General features: G+C 47.7%; 1 long non-coding RNA gene across 2 annotated transcripts in view; it reads right to left on the reverse strand.

Moving 5' to 3' along the window:
• Nucleotides 1–4,886, reverse strand: part of LOC141370376 (uncharacterized) — an 85,384-nt gene extending 80,498 nt beyond the window's left edge. For both annotated transcript variants that reach the window (XR_012374370.1, XR_012374369.1), the window contains exon 1: nucleotides 4,753–4,886. This is a non-coding gene — a long non-coding RNA (uncharacterized lncRNA). The remainder of the gene's footprint in view (nucleotides 1–4,752) is intronic.
• Between the last annotated feature and the right edge of the window lie 9,144 nt (nucleotides 4,887–14,030).

Raw genomic sequence — 14,030 nt, forward strand, 5'->3', positions numbered from 1 at the left:
CCGAGATCCGGGCTCCCCACGCTTTCTCTTTAAAGGGCCATGCGGTAAACATTTTTAGTTTTGTGGGTCATATATGGTCTCTGCGCCACTACCCCGCCCTGCCACTGCAGGGCAAAAGCAGGGATAGGGAACTCATAAACAAATAAGTGTGGCTGTGTTCCAACAAGACTTTATTTACAAAAATAGGAGGCAGGGTTTACGGAGCCCCGGCCTAGAATAAGAGAAGTAGTTACAAGATTCAAATGCTTCATCACATCCACGTGTCCACTGATGCAACAGAGATAAACCCGCCTCCGGTATCAGACTGGGCATGTTCTCTCCTAGACAGTGCCCAGACCGACACTGCCAACACTGGCCTCTCTCGACCTTTTTTAATGCTCGACTGCCCTACGAAATCCCACCCTTTCCTAAAGTGTTGGGTATATGAAGGCTCTACTCATCAGTAAAGCTCCAAGGAAAATGCCAGCAGCATCAGGTGCCAGCGACTTCACAGAGAAAGCTTTGCTCCTTTGTTACCTGCAGGGGGAAAGAGCAGTCTCCGTTCTTACAGATGTTTCCCGCAAAAAAAGTGGCAGAGTCGGCAACACTAACACTTAAAAGAGACCCACGAAGGGAGAGATTGTTCTTTTAAATTAGAATTTTTTATTTTTATAAAAGCAGTGTGGGTTCCCTGTAATTTTCTAATTTTCCCAGAAAATTAGAAAACAAAAATAAGGGATAAATAAATATTTATTATATTTTATATAATTATATAATTTTATATACATATTATTTATATTTTATATAATTATATAAATAAATATAAATATATGTTTATATTATTATATTCCCACCTCCCAGAAACTACTCATATTAAGAGCTTAGTACAGGGGGTGCCTGGGTGGCTCAGTCAAGCCTTCGGCTCAGGTCATGATCCCGGGGTCCGGGGATCGAGTCCCACGTCGGGCTCCCTGCTCAGCGGGGAGTCTGCTTCTCTCCCTCCCTCTGCCCCTCCACCCACTCGTGCTGTCTTTCTCTCGCTCTCAAATAAATAAAATCTTTTAGAAAAAGAGTTTAGTACATATCCTTCCAGATCTTCTTCTAAGTTTACATAATACTTATCTGCACTTTCTACCAAAAGGAGATGATACAGCTACATGATGCTTTGTAACTGCTTTTTATCAGTCAGTCACCTCCGCCACCACCCGTTTATAAATTTTCATCTCATCAAATACCCCTCCATATTCAAATTTCCCTACTTTTCCCCCAAATATCCGATAAAGCTGGCTTGCTCAAATCAGGATCCAATCTCAGACCACACTTTTCATCTTTAGTCTCTTTTCATTTAGAATAGTATCCTTTTTTCAGGACAGGGATTTTGTTTCCTGGTCTAGCTCCAATCCCTTTACCAGTTCTTGGTACCCAGTAGTAGCTCAATAGATGTTTACATAATTAACCAATTAATATAAAACTTAGGGGAAGGGGGGTTTCACCCTAGAGCTTATCGCCTCCACCCATCACCCTTTATCTCCATTTTATAGATAATGAAAATTAGGACCCAGAGAAGTGAAGTGACTTCCCAAGGTCACCCAGCAAGTACATGGCAATTGCTTTCCATTTCTCTGTTTATTCTATTAAACCAGGAGTTGGCAAACTTCTTCTGTGAAGGACAGAAAATCAATATTTTAGGCTTTATAAGAAAATATAATGACAGAAATACAAGAATACAATTACAAGCTTTTGTAATACAGGTCTACTAGTGAAAAAAAATGGAATGGAAGAATAACATTTTGTTTAATTGTGGCTGAAAGTTAGTGTTCCCCATGATCCTACTGATTGTAAAGGTTCATCTGATAAAACATTCTGAGTTTGCAGGTCGTAGTTTGCCAGCCTCTGTCCTACACTGTGCTGCTTGTCTGTGATTCGGCTTTTTCTTTGTGTTTGAGTGAAAATAACATCCTTCTTAATTAACAGTTATAAATGGGTTCCGGCTTATTGAAGTTATATGGTACTAAAGTACCAATGGGGAAATCTCCTTAGCCACGCCCTTAAAATGCATGTTGTCTTATTTCAGTACCTAACTGTTGGTAATGTCTGTCTTCTTTCGTTTAAACTGCAAGAAGGTAGGTTGCATTGTGATTGTGGCTTTCATAATTAACCATGTGTTAATATTTAATGCGGCTGACCAATTTATAAATCAGCGCAAGTGAAGATGGTAATTGGCCTATGTCAGGGCTATTTTTTTTCCTCAAATAAAAACATTCTATGCTATTTGGAGAACTAAATAGCCCAGGAATTAAAAGAATAGAAGGTGGTTGCTTTTGGGGGAGCAGGGAATGGGGAGAAAAGCTGGGGACTCCTCTCTTTAAAAACAACAACAACAACAAAGCTTGTAGGACTATTTGACTTTTAAAACTATCTACATGTATAATTTTGATAAAAATACAAGAAAGAAAACCAGAGGCACATTAAAGCCCCTTCCAGAAAAGCCTTCTTGAATACTTTCCTCCATCCTCCAACTGAGGTTCGGGTCCCTCTTCTCTGCCCCCCACGGCATCCTGTGCTCGATTCCATCAGCGCACTTAACACACTGTGCTATAATTATGTTTCTCTGTCTCCCTCTCGGAGCCGTGAGCTCCTTGCATGGATGGCCTATGTGTTGCTCATTTCAGCAACTAGATCTTATAATTTTTAAAAAGCCAGTCATTAAAGTGAAGTGAAACTAACCAAATACCACTCAATCTAGGCAAATTAACATCACAGTGAGATACCAAACCAAACGACTAAGCAGGTGTTGGTGAGGATATGGAGAAATTGGAACCTTCATACATTAACCAAGAGCAATCTTAAATGGTGCAGCCACTTTGGAAAAGAGTCTGGAAGTTCCTGAAAAACTGAAACATACAGTTGCCATCTGATGCAGAAATTCCACTCGTAAAGCAGGGAACGAGGGAACATGGCCTTTGCCGTCTCTAGTGGAGAGACAGAGAATGAATTCAAGCTCACGGGGCAGTGTGTTAAGTGTTATGATAGAACTCGGCTAAGGGTGCCAGGGGAGCACCAGCAAAGGGCAGTGAAATCAATCAAAGAATTGAAAACATATGTTCAGGGGCGCCTGGGTGGCTCAATCGTTAAGCGTCTGCCTTCAGCTCAGGTCCTGATCCCAGGGTCCTGGGATCGAGCCCCGCATCGGGCTCCCGGCTCGGCGGGAAGCCCGCTTCTCCCTCTCCCATTTCCCCTGCTTGTGTTCCCTCTCTCGCTGTCTCTCTCTGTCAAATAAATAAAATCTTTACAAAAAAAAAAAAAGAAAACATATGTCCACACAAATGTTCCCAATTATTGGATGACTCTTAATAACCAAAAAAAAAAAAAAAAAAGAAAACAACTCAAATGTCCATCAACTGACAAATGGATCGACAAACGTGGTATATCCATAAAGCGGTATATCCATACCATGGAATATTATTCAGCTATAGAAAGTAATGACATACTGATCCATGCCACAACATACATGAAACTGGAAACATGATGCTAAGTGAAAGAAGCCAGTCACAAAAGACCCCATAGTGTAGGATTCAATTCATATGAACTGTCCAGAAAAGGCAATTATATAGAGAAAGAAGATGGATAAATGGTTGCTTAGGGCTAGAGGTCCCAGGAGAAATTAACTGCAAACAGTTTTATGGGACTTTGCGGGGGGGGTGTGTGAATGGGGACCAAAATACTCTCAAACCAGATTGTGGTGATGGGTACACAACTCCACCAATTTACTAAAAATAACTGTACACTTAAAATAAGTGAATTTTGGGACGCCTGGGTGGCTCAGTCGGTTGAGCGTCTGCCTTCGGCTCAGGTCCCAGTCCTGGGTGGGGCTCCCTGCTCAGCCAGTACCCTGCTTCTCCCTCTGCCTGCCACTCTCCCTGCTGTGTTCTCTCTCTCTCTCTCTCTCTCTCTCTCTCTCTCTCTGGCAGATGAATAAATAAAATATTTTTTAAAAAGAGTGAATTTTACCGTATGCAAAGTGTAAGGCTTTTTAAAAATCCCTCAATCTATCCCATTACTTAGTTTCTCTCGAAATTACTCCCCCCCCCCGCCCGCGCCCCAGCTGGCCTACCCGCGATACAAGACCCGGTGAGAATGGTGGTGAACGAAGTTTCTGACGCATTCCTGTGGGTTGGGGCTGAGGGTTGTGCTGACAGACACATCAAAGTCTGCATCTGTGTGTGTGTGAAATTGTAAGACGTTTTGAGGTGTACGGGGCATTTCCGACTGGGTGATCCAAGTGTGTAATCCGGGCAATCCGTGGCCGGCTTCGGCCAGGCTAAGTGTGGAGTGTGCCTAAGGCCCCTACTCCAAGTAAGAAATGTAGTCAGGTCAGAGATTGACTTCTTGGCAACTCTCAAGCCCTGTGCGCGCCCAAGTGATGTTCCATTAGGGCATATGCGCGGAACTGGTGATGTGGGGATGGCGGCGGGGGGTAATTTGGTCAGTGCTTGTTGGGCAAGGAAGTCCTGCGAGAACAGCCAAATGATCCAAACTACCCCCACCCCCACCCCCGCTCCCCGCGCTCGGCGCACTCTCACGGGGGTTCCCCCTGGGAACAGCACGTCCCTCCACGGGGACGATGGGAGGTGACAGCACCTCTCCGAGCTAGGGGAAAGCCTGGCACCGAGTCCCCCCCTCCTTCCTCTGCCTCACGGGAAGGGCACAAACGGCCACAAAGCCAGAGGGAGGTGTCTCCTCCCAGGGGCTCCGGGCGCCCGGGAAACTCACGCGGCTGCTCGGCAGGGTGGCCGGGAGGTGACAGGTCAGGGAGCCCGGACTTGAGCCGCTGTGCCGCCGCAGACCCACCACGCGGCCGGCGCAGGGCGGAAGGAGAAGGCGCTGGAGGGAGCGGGGGTGGGGGGTGCGGGGGGCGGTGAGCCGGCGAGCGCGCCCGCAGCAGGTGGGGGCCACCGGGCGTACCCCAGGACCCCGTGCGCCGCTCCCGGTCACGTGGCCGCCGCCCCTACGCGCCGGGCGCTTGTGTCGCAGCGCCCCCTGGCAGCCAGCAGCGGGCACGGCGGCGGGCACGGGCGCCGGCCGGCTTCCGGCGCACCCGGCAGCCCAGGTGAGGCCTCTGCCGAGGGGGCGGGGAGGGGGGGGCACGGCCGCCCGGGGGAGCCCACCCAGACCCAAACTGGGGTCGCCCAAGGCCTTTGCTTTCCACCCTGGCCACCTTCTCCCCAGAGACCCCAAAGAGCGCACAACGGCCCAATAATTACCTTGCACCTGGATCCCGGCTCCCTTCTGCAAAAGTGGAGCAGAATCAGGCAGTTTTGGGGCGCCTGGGTGGCTCAGTCGGTTAGGCGTCTGCCTTCAGCTCAGGTCATGATCCCAGGGTCCTGGGGTGGAGCCCTGTGACTCCCCACTCAGCAGGGAGCCTGCTTCTCCCTCTCCCTCTGCTGCTCCCCATGCTTGTGCTCTCTCTCTGTCAAATAAATAAATAAAATCTAAAAAAAAGAAAAGGCAATTTTGTTGGAGGTGAGTTTTTCTTGATGTGCCTGGAAAAAAAGGTATTTTCAGGTGCGTGAATGTGAACTAATTATGACCTCCCTGAGCCTCAGTTTCCTCTATAAAATGGGGATAATAATAGCGCCTACTTGACAAGGTGTTTGTGAGGGTGAGGATTAAGTAAAATAATCCACCTGTTAAAAGTAAGACCGCTAGCCCAAAATGGAGTCACTCATGCTAATCCCTGAATCACCAAAACCAGACCTAATATCGTTTTCCACCTCTCCCAGAAATGGAATCCTAAAGCAGTCAGTCGGGAATCACCAGGTCAGTACTAATGAAGTAACCTAAAGAAAAGTGACCTCACCCCAACCAATTCACTTTTTGCTAGTATCTTCCTTGTTCCTGCTCCCTTTTGTATACAAAAGTCTTTCATCTTGTACAGCACCTCTGAGCTTCTTTCTGTCTGCTAGGTGGAATGCTGCCCAATTCATGAATCCTTAAATAAAGCCAATAACATCATCTTTAAAATGGACTCAGTTGAATTTTTTTTTAAGATTGTATTTATTTATTTGAGAGACAGAGAGGGTGTACACATGAGCACAAGCAGGGGGAGGCAGAGGGAGAAGCAGACTCCTCACCAAGCAGGGAGCCCGACGTGGGGCTCAATCCCAGGGCCCTAGGATCACGACTTGAGCCAAAGGCAGATGCTCAACCGACTGAGCCACCCAGGTGCCCCATGAATTTTGTTTTTTAACACACATAATGGGTTTGGCAGATTGGTTAAAGCTAGTTATATAATTTGTTTTGCAGGGCTTACTTAGCAAACTACGTAAGAGTAGGGGTCGGGCGCCTGGGTGGTTCAGTCATTAAATGTCTGCCTTCGGCTCAGGTCATAGTCCCAGGGTCCTGGGATTGAGCCCCGCATCGGGCTCCCCGCTCGGCGGGAAGCCTGCTTCTCCCTCTCCCACTCCCCCTGCTTGTGTTCCCTCTCTCACTCTCTCTCTGCCAAATAAATAAATAAAATCTTTAAAAAAAAAAAAGAGTAGGGGTCATCTTTCCTCAGGATTCGGGGAAACGAAAGGATTTTGACACCACAAAATAAACACATACCTAAGGTGAATTATTCATTAAAATGGTAAGTATATGAGAATGAAAACAGTCTATTGCCACACCTTACTGTCTACATACACGGGACTTTGCTAGTGTGCTGTCTTCATTTGCATTGCTTTTCCAGGACTCTACTGTCCAGACAGAAGTTTCTTCATTACAGGAACTTCCCCATAGTCCCATCAACTCTTCAAGGGAAAGCATCAACAGTTTGTGCTCTAAAATCCTTCCCTTTCCTCGAAATTCTCCCCTTGCTGTTTCCACCAATCCTAGACTGTTGGCATCATGATCCTTATCTCATCCTAATCAAGTCTCCATGTTGAAAGACCCTCTGCCTTAAATCAAAATCTTCATTCCTCAATAAATCCCGACCTCTCCTTTCCTCCCTGAAACACTGCCAAAACCTTGTGAGGTGGGGGGTCTCCCATACTGAGGTAAGGAATAAATTCAGCCTTGTCAAATCAACAGGTATGTCGGTGATATTTGGGGAGTTCAGCATTTGACAGCTTTGAAGGCCCCACAGAGATCCGGTGGTGGCTGAGACCTCATCGCGATAGTCCAAGACCTTCAACTTGAAATGAGTGTCCTCTTCTGAGGCCTCTTAAGCTTCCTGCTTGGGGCTCTCTGACTGCAAATGTGGGTTTTGTAGGTTTCACATTGGCTGAAGCTCTGATCCCTTTCTTTGAGCTCCCAGTTGCTAAGGATACTGGTCCTGTGGTCCACACATCACCCCCAATGAGAAGCCATTCCTAACCCCCTGGACTGTAGGGCCCTCTGTGTGCCAACTGTCCCGGGCTCCTCCTTGCCATGGCTCTCACTATAAGGGTACATAAGGGTAAGCCTAGTGGGACCAAAGTTCCCTGCATTGTAATCGTGAGGTCAACCTGTGATGTGGCTGGGACCTGGGTGATTTTTATGGTGATCTCTTTCTCTCCACAGGCCCCATGCCCCCCATCCTTGAGTCTTCTTCTTCCTTGTTCTCTCTCCTTGAGCTTGAGTTCTCTTCTTCCATTCAAATCTTCTCATTGAGTGCCCAAAAGAGTTTTAACATTTTCTTCTCAGTCCTTCAGATTTTATATTAATGTCCCTCATTATTTTAAGTCATTCCCACAAATCTCTTGCTTTTCCTGTGAAAACAGTCATACTTACTACAATTAATGCTCAGGCGACTGTGTTTATTTCTTGCAGGCTTTTTTGTATGTTTCTATATTTGCTTAGACTTTACCCCCCTTACTCCTCTTTTTGCAAATGATCTTTAATTTCTGCTCTTGAAATGACTACCTTTATCATTAGAAAAAGAGCAAAAACTGATAGCTATGTATATGTAAAATTCTAGAGAGTATAACCTCAATAAATTTTATATGTATCTACACTCACATACAGAGTTAGAAAAACATTTTACGAGAAATATGCCCAAAGGTTCGGTGCTTACCTATGGCTTTTTTTGCTCTTTCTGTGCACTTTTGTAGCTATTTAAATATTAACCATACAAAATCTTTTACATAGTTTTGTGTCATTCTGAACATCCTACTCTTATAACAACTCTAAAATTATTTAATAAATAAAATAGTTGCACAAAACATTCTGGCAGGCAGCAAAGGAAAAAGTTTGTATGTTGTCTCTTAAGTGTCAACTATCAATGATACCATAGAGATTCTATTTTCAATTATGTTCTCTTGAGCTAAAATAGATCTTGGTTCATCCAGGGTATTTAAAATCAACCTTCATCAGGGCGCCTGGCGGGCTCAGTCAGGAGAGCATGCGACTCTTGATCTGGGGGGGTGGGGCGTGAGTTTGAGCCCCACGTTGGGTGTAGAGGTTACCAAAAAAAAAGGAAGGCAACTTAAAAAAAATTTTTTTAATCAACCCCCATCGTATCTCTCTAATAAAATTTATTTTACTTACAGATTTTCCAACAGCTTTAACCTGTGTTTACCAGGCAGGAAACTGGGCAAATATTTGTATCTGCCTATTACCCCTGCCCCCACTAATCTTCCACTGCGATACAGTTTTTCTCAGTGATGTCAATACTTTGCCTTGAAATATATGATAGGAAGTTCACAGGCTTTGGTGCCAGGCTTACCATCTGTTTACTGCTATATCACCTTACTTGTTGCTATCTCTTCCTGAGACTCATTTATATCCTTTAAAATGAGGTTAATAATTCTTACTCTATTATTGACATGTTCAACACCTCGCAACTGAAAACAATAGTCGTCCTTATTGTTATTACTCTTGATTATTCTTTAGTATAAGGAAAAGAGCAAACAACACCCCTAACAGTCATATTTTACAGGGCAGTTGCCTTTTTTTTTTAAAGATTTTATTTATTTATTTGACAGAGAGAGAGAGATAGCGAGAGAGGGAACACAAGCAGGGGGAGTGGGAGAGGGAGAAGCAGGCCCCTCTTGGAGCAGGGAGCCCGATGTGGGGCTCGATCCCAGGACCCTGGGATCATGACCTGAGCCGAAGGCAGACGCTTAACTGACTGAGCCACCCAGGCACCCCTACAGGGTGGTTGCTTTTAATATTTACAAATGCACATGGAGTGACTGGGAATTTGAAACACCTAAACCTAAGGTCTGATGATGTCACAGCAATGAGGCTACAAGGAAACCCATCTCTCACCTTCTGCCATGCGAGGGGCGAATGGTCCAACTAATAAGCCACAGCCTGCGAGAGTGAGAAGCAAGCAACTGATCTAGAACATCTCCCATGTTTCCTACCTTATCGATGAGAGGCGGATGGCGGTTCCATGCGCGCTGTTCTCTCCTTGACCATCTGCTCCCCAGCAGCGCTGGTTCCAAGACAGCGGCCTGGCACTTCATTCATTCCAGCGACAAACCCGTAAGGCGAGCCAGCTTGTGTTTCAGGCAGCGTACTAGGAGCTGGGGATGCGCCTGTGAACTAAGCAGACTAAAACATTGGCCCTTTTGAGTTTATATTCCAGCGGGGAGAGACAGGAATAAATAATTGATATAATACATCAGTAAATTAGGTAGCCTAGAAGAGAGCCATGTGACGGAAGGGGCGTGGGCTAGCGGGGGGCCAGGTGTGCCGTTGTTAATGGGCTGCTCGGGGTCAGCCTCATTGAGAAGGTGCCATTTGAGCAAAAACTGGAACGTGATGAGGAATCAAGGCACAGGGACATCTGGGGGGACAGTAACAAAGTACCAAAATATCCAAATGGCGTGCTGTTAGGTATGGGGGTTATAAGCTTAGAGGGGAGGACAGATATAAGCAATTATGACAAACTGGTAAGTACTGACTCTCAACTCTAGAAAACAAACTGAGAGTTGCCAGAGGGGAGGTGGGTGGGGGGCCGGGGGGTGACTGGGTGATGGGCATGAAGGAGGGCACGTGATGTGATGAGCCCTGGGTGTGATACGCAACTGATGATGAATCATTGAACGCCACATCTGAAACTAAGGATACACACTATATGTTGGCTAATTGAATTTAAATTTAAAAAGTGATAAGTACTGCCTAAGATATAAAGAATGACCTCGAGTGGAGTCAGGGAAAGCTAGCCCGAGGGGGAGATGATTCTAGAAGTTCGACAAGGGTTTGGCCAGGTGACAAGGAACACTGGGCCGATGGGACAGCACGTTGGGAGTCAAAGATGACACAGAGGACCGTAGACTGGTGATCTTTGAAGGCCCTTTTCCAGAGGGGCCACACTTCATTTGTCTGGTGAGGCCCCAGTCATGTGAAGGCACACCCAGAGTTCTGGATGCAGCGCGTTCCATTCGAAGCACGGAGCCTACTTTGTTCGGCCAAACCTCACTAGTGGTCTTTCAAGTTGTTTGCAGCTTCCCGCTATGACCCGAGAAAGCTAGGGTAAACATCTCTGTTCATAAAACTTTTTTACACTTGTTCAGCTATTTTCTTAGCATGAATTTCAGGAAGTCAAGCTGCTGGATTCAGGGGTTTTCATATTTCAACCTTTGATACGTTTCCCGCTTGGCCTTCCAGAAAGAAGGTGTCAATTCTCAGTCCTACCAGCAGTGTGGGAGAGGGGCTCTTTGCCCACATCCTTACCAACAGTTTGTTATTCTTAGTATCTTATCCCAGAAATTGAATATAAAAATAAATAGGAGGAGAAGACAGTTTCAAGCTCTGAGAAGGAAGTTTCCGAAACGGATCGTTTTTCCTGTCTTGTTCGATAAAAGAAATGAGACGGAGGCCATCCTGCCGGGCAGACTTTAAATCGTGAGTATGACGGTTCAGAAATCCGAACTCAGGATGCAGCCAATAGAATGATCAGACCGTTTGTACCCATTACCTTAGGAACGCCTCCTCCAGCTTAGGCACCACCTCTGGCCCTGGGGTGGGGCAGACCTGAAGTTCAGGGCCAGCTCCACCCCTCATTCGCTGTCTGATCTTAGGCAAGTTACTGTAAGTGGGTGTGCCTCGATGTCCTGGTCTGTAAAATGGGCCGGTGAACGCAGCACATATCTGAAGGAGTGGTCATGAGAGACCACAATGAGCTGTAGGTTCTGGCCTCAGATGAGAAGCTGTAGCCGGAGAGCCATGCATCCTGTCAGCATGAGGCTGGAGACCCAGCTCTACTCCTTCTGCCCCCTTTTATGCTGCAGGGTGAGACCCCGGGGAGTCGTGACAGGATTTCAAGGTTACCTGGGTCATAAAGGACTCCTCGGACCGCAGTCCTGGCCCCTTCCCCGCCCCACAGCGGGGAGGCTCGGTGTCCCTCTGCCATGAGCATCCCCTGGCCCCCATCTGTTGCTCAGGGGCGTGGCTTGGGTGGAGGAGGACTTGGCCGGTCTTGGGCTCTCCGAAAGGACCAGAGGCCGTGTGGGGGAAGAAGACATGCCCTGCGGACACATAAAACAAGGAGAGATCCACCTCAGCGTTTAACAAGTGTTCTTTTCTTGCCCTACATCATCGTCACCGTCACCACCACCATCACCACTGAACTCTCAGGCATTTCCGAATCCACTCCGTGGCTGTCGCTGCTGCAGCCAGACGGTCGCATTGTCACGTTGACACTAAATAAGGCCCGTCCGCACGGCCTGGACAGCCTCTCGTGCGTCCCTGTCTTCCCTTCCGGGGCAGCGTAATGCCTTCTAGGAGAGTAAGAGCGAGCGCTTCTCGAGAGCCTATGGCGGACCAGCCGGCCCTGTGCCCATCATACGCGGGGCACCCCTGGGAACGGCAGGTCACCTTATCCTGAACAGACAAACCTCAGTTCACTCTGAGGATCACGGCCCCGCGGGGTCGTGATCCCAAGCCAGCCTTGGGAAGCCCGCGCTCCTCACCCCCTTCTGAGCCCTTCTGACGCGGCCAACTAGCTGCCCGACCCCTAGGCAAGTTTCTTAACTTCCCCGCCTGTTTCTTCATCTGAAATGTGTGCTCATGGTAATGCCTATTTTCGGGGGTTAAAGGACTTTGGTACAGGCTGCCCGGCCCACGATAAGCTCTTCATAAATCACAGTTGTAAAGATTTTTTTTTTTCTTTTTAATACGATCAGGGAGGGATCAAGAAGAGGAAGGAGATTCAGCAAAGGAGACCGAGCAGTGGCACCAACAAGATCAGGGAGGGGGAACCGGGAGAGAGGGGTGTCATGGAAACCGAGGGGGAGAGTATGCCGGGAAGGAGGGGGCCCTAACGCAAAGGGCTACTCAGAGGCCGGTTTCTTCTGAGAAGACAAAAGAGCAATTTTCATCTCTTAGCGACCGATGAGAAGAAAGGAAGAAAGGAAGAAAATTGGCCTATAGCTTTATTTTTTTAAGCTTTTTCTATTTAAATTCCAGATAGTGAACGATAGGTGTTATAGGGGTTGCAGGTGTACAATAGAGGGGTTCGACACTTCCATACGTCCGTCACCCAGCGCTCATGGTGACAAGTGCCCTCCTTCATGCCCATCCCCTAGTTCTCCCATCAGTGTGTCCCCTGGAGTTCAGTCTGTTTCTTGCTTTGCCTCTCTCTCTCTTTTCCTCCTTTGCTCATCTGTTTTGCCTCTTAAATTCCACGTACGCGTGAAACCATAGGGTGTTTGCCTTTCTCTGACTGACTTGTCTCGCTTAGCATAACACTCTCTAGCGCCATCCATGTCACTGCAAATTAGCCTACGGCTTTCAGGGAAGCCTTTTTTTTAGACTAACTCCATTAATCTGATCAGAATGCTCAGGTGTCAGTTCCAAGTCTTCTAATTAGGGAAAAATGCATATTTCTTTGTTTTGTTTTTTTTTCTTTAAAGTAAAACAAACAAGCAAAAAGACATGTCAGGTTACATCAGGCTGGTGAAATAAAAATTCAGACAATCTCAAACTGACACTGCGGAGAAGAGGGGAAAAGAAGAAAAAGGGATGGATCACAGTACAGGTTTCCAAAGCAATGGTCTATACTGAACCCCCAGACTAACTCCCGTGAAAAGGAGGGTAGGAAATGGACAGAACTTACTGGTGTTTCATTCCATCTTTCAATTCCACCTGGTGCCACAAAGAACTTACGGCCGCCTATACTGTGTCTTTGGACAAATATTCAACAAGTGTTTCCAGAGTACAATCGAGAAAAAAACGATCGGGAAGCGGCCTGCTATTCTAATCTAGACTAGATGAGGGAGGAAGATAGCTCCCGAGGGGAGATTCAGGGAGACATAGAAAGGAATTAAGGGTGAAAGTCTACATACGCTGTAAAGCACTGGGGGCCCCTGTGGCTTTGGGGGCCTGAGTGGAGCTGCCACTTACCTGGGGGTGGCGGAAGGGTCCCCTTTAGCTCGGGAGAAATGAGGGTGGCTTTCATGGTCCCAGAGATGCCCCAGAGGGATGCAAAGAGTGGCCCTGTCCTGGCCAGTTATCAGCCAAAGGATCTGAGGCAGAGAGGCCCACGCAGTCTCCTTCTGGCCCGGAGGGTTGAGAAGGCGGAGGCTTAAGGCAAATTCGGGGTGCTGAGGGTGGGGGAGGGGAGATGGCAGAGCACAGGAGGCCGAGCCTCCAACCCTCACCACCATCACCACCGAGGGGTGAGTGTGGGTGGCCGAACTGCGGGTTTTAGGGCCGGATTGTGAGGTCATTGATGGAAAAGGAGCAAGAAGCCAGGGAGGAGCCGAGGGGCTATTTCTGGAAAAAGCAGCACTTCAAGGCGCGTTCTGGCTATGGCAGCCCAGGGAAGACCGCCCCGGCTTCTCCTGCTCCCTCGGGGCCTCAGCCTGCACCCCCTCCACCCCTCCTGAGCTGTCATCAGCTGCTAGCCTAACTAAAACCCCAGTGTCTCTCCCAGAGCCCCTCAACCTCCGCCATTCCTAGGACAACACAGCCCAGAGTTCTGTGTGATCCCCTGGGCTCTGCGATTCCTCCCAGGCTTCGTGAGGCTGTGGATCTCCGTGTGTTTCCCTGGTCATCGCGCCCTCACGGGGGGGGGGGTCAGCTCCCCTTACCCAAACAGCTCTGGGCTTCTCCCCGATGCCGCCCCCCCCCCGCCCCCC

Source organism: Callorhinus ursinus, unplaced genomic scaffold (assembly GCF_003265705.2).
Source record: "Callorhinus ursinus isolate GAN/ISIS: 27379988/994484 unplaced genomic scaffold, GSC_fseal_2.0 scaffold33, whole genome shotgun sequence".
In the NCBI taxonomy this organism is placed as follows: Eukaryota; Metazoa; Chordata; class Mammalia; order Carnivora; family Otariidae; genus Callorhinus; species Callorhinus ursinus.